The 3288-nt window shown below is 39.5% G+C and overlaps 1 protein-coding gene across 1 annotated transcript in view; it reads right to left on the minus strand.

Annotated features, from left to right (window-relative positions):
• The window catches only part of LOC135105026 (acetylcholine receptor subunit alpha-L1-like), a 26069-nt gene extending 23278 nt beyond the window's left edge, over window positions 1-2791 (minus strand). The window contains exon 1 of the mRNA XM_064012918.1: window positions 2705-2791. The gene's annotated coding sequence lies outside the window, so the exon portion shown is untranslated. The remainder of the gene's footprint in view (window positions 1-2704) is intronic.
• Window positions 2792-3288: the final 497 nt, after the last annotated feature.

Raw genomic sequence — 3288 nt, forward strand, 5'->3', positions numbered from 1 at the left:
GCTGCTACTACTACTACTACTAGTACTACTACTACTACTACTACTACTACTACTACTACTACTACTACTACTACTACTGCTGCTGCTGCTGCTGCTGCTGCTACTTCGGGTGCCGGTGTTGCTGCTGCTGCTGCTACTAGTACCACTACTACTACACCTACTACTACTATTATTACTACTACTACTACTACTGTGATTACTGTTGTAAAAAGCTAATACTACTGCTACTACTACGCCTACTACTACTACTATTACTACTACTACTGCTATTACTGTTGTTGTCGTTTTTGTTGTTGTTGTTGTTGTTGTTGTTGTTGTTGTTGCTGCTACTGCTGCTGCTGCTACTGCTGCTGCTGCTTCTGTTGCTGCTACTGCTACTACTACTACTACTACTACTGCTACTGCTACTACTACTACTACTACTACTACTACTAGTAGTAGTAGTAGTAGTAGTAGTACTACTGCTGTTGCTGCTGTTGCTGCTACTGCTGTTGTTACTGTTATTACTACTGCTACGACTTCTACTGCTTCTACTACTACTACTACTACTACTACTACTACTACTACTACTACTACTACTAGTACTACTACTACTACTCTGTCTGTCAACATCTACCTTTCCTTCTTGCTGGAAGTTTGCCTACATTCAACCTGTTCCTAAAAAGGGTGACCGTTCTAATCCCTCAAACTACCGTCCTATTGCTTTAATTTCCTGCCTATCTAAAGTTTCTTAATCTATACTCGACAGGAAGATTCTTAAACATCTATCACTTCACAACCTTCTATCTGATCGCCAGTATGGGTTCCGTCAAGGCCGCTCTACTGGTGATCTTCTGGCTTTCCTTACTGAGTCTTGGTCATCCTCTTTTAGAGATTTTGGTGAAACTTTTCCTGTTGCCTTGGACATATCAAAAGCTTTTGATAGAGTCTGGCACAAAGCTTTGATTTCCAAACTACCCTCCTACGGTTTCTATCCTTCTCTCAGTAACTTCATCTCAAGTTTCCTTTCTGACCGTTCTATTGCTGCTGTGGTAGACGGTCACTGTTCTTCTCCTAAATCTATTAACAGTGATGTTCCTCAGGGCTCTGTCCTGTCACCCACTCTCTTCTTATTATTCATTAATGATCTTCTAAACCAAACTTCTTGTCCTATCCACTCCTACGCTGATGATACCACCCTGCACTTTTCCAAGTCTTTTCATAGACGTCCAATCCTTCAGGAGGTAAACATATCACGCAGGGAAGCCACAGAACGCTTGACTTTTGATCTTTCTAAAATTTCTGATTGGGGCAGAGCAAACTTGGTATTGTTCAATGCCTCAAAAACTCAATTCCTCCATCTATCAACTCAACACAACCTTCCAGACAACTATCCCCTCTTCTTCAGTGAGACTCAACTGTCCCCCTCTTCTACACTGAACATCCTCGGTCTGTCCTTTACTTATAATCTGAAATGGAAACTTCACATCTCATCTCTAGCTAAAACAACTTCTATGAAGTTAGGCGTTCTGAGACGTCTCCGCCAGTTTTTCTCACCCCCCCAGCTGCTAACTCTGTACAAGGGCCTTATCCGTCCATGTATGGAGTATGCTTCACATGAGTGGGTTCCACTCATACTGCTCTTCTAGACAGGATGGAATCAAAAGCTTTTCGTCTTATCAACTCCTCTCCTCTAACTGACCGTCTTCAGCCTCTCTCTCACCGCCGCAATGTTGCACATCTAGCTGTCTTCTACCGCTATTTTCATGCTAATTGCTCTTCTGATCTTGCTAACTGCATGCCTCCCCTCCTTCCGCGGTCTCGCTGCACAAGACTTTCTTCTTTCTCTCACCCCTATTCTGTCCACCTCTCTAACGCAAGAGTTAACCAGTATTCTCAATCATTCATCCCTTTCTCTGGTAAACCCTGGAACTCCCTGCCTGCTTCTGTATTTCTACCTTCCTATGACTTGAATTCCTTCAAGAGGGAGTTTTCAAGACACTTATTCATCAATTTTTGACCACTGCTTTGACCATTTTATGGGACTGGCATTTCAGTGGGCATATTTTTTCATTGGATTTTTGTTGCCCTTGGCCAGGGTCCTTCCTACATAAAAAAAAAAAAAACTACTACTACTACTACTACTGCTACTACTACTACTACTACTAATGATAATAATAATAATAATAATAATAATAATAATAATAATAATAATAATAATAATAATGCAAATAACTATCATCACTAACACCACCACAAACACCACCACTACTACTACGACTATTAGGAAGACTACTACGACTACTACTACTACAGCTACTACTACAACTACTACTACTACTACTACTACTACTACTACTACTACTACTACTACTACTACTACTGCTACTGCTGCTGCTACTACTACTACTACTACTGCTACTACTACTACTACTACTACCGCCAGTGCAACTTTACCTTTAATTTCAACAAATAACAGTTCTTATAAAAAAAAAGAACGAAAATTAAATGTATAGAATTAAATGTACGAGACTAATACTAAATCAAAAAGACATAAAAAAATCCTGTACTTATTGAATAATAATAATAATAATAATAATAATAATAATAATTAAGCCTAGCCATAGTAAAACCTATGTTTTACTATGTATGAGCTATAATGAGTGGCTGAATAATTAATGAGATAAAATAATGAGGGACAAAAATGACGCTTTGCGGGACTCACAGTGAGGGCTGCGCGCTGGAGAAGGTACCCAGGCGATCTGATCCCCACGCCTGCCCTCCACTTAGTTATATTCACTCCTCCTCCTCCACCTCCTCCTCCTCCTCCTCCTTCCTCCTCTCTCCGTTGCCGACACACACACACACACACACACACACACACACACATTCACCTTCCCCTATCATCCATCATAGGTGCTCTACTCCTCCCCCTCCCCCCCCCCCCTCTCTCTCTCTCTCTCTCTCTCTCTCTCTCTCTCTCTCTCTCTCTCTCTCTATCTATCTATCTATCTATCTATCTATCTATCTATCTATCTATATATATATATATATATATATATATATATATATATATATATATATATATATATATATATATATATATATATATATATATACACAGGGTGTCCCATAAATTTCCATACATAGGAGAAATTATAAGAAATTATAGAATTATAGAAAAAACATTTTTATCTATATAATATACTCTACATGACTGCCTTTGTATTGAAAACACATTGCAATGCGTGTCCTCCACTGCTGAAGAACACGTTCAAACACATCTGGATTATGCTTGGAATGGCGTTC

The sequence above is a fragment of the Scylla paramamosain genome, chromosome 11, assembly GCF_035594125.1.
Source record: "Scylla paramamosain isolate STU-SP2022 chromosome 11, ASM3559412v1, whole genome shotgun sequence".
NCBI classification, from domain to species: domain Eukaryota; kingdom Metazoa; phylum Arthropoda; class Malacostraca; order Decapoda; family Portunidae; genus Scylla; species Scylla paramamosain.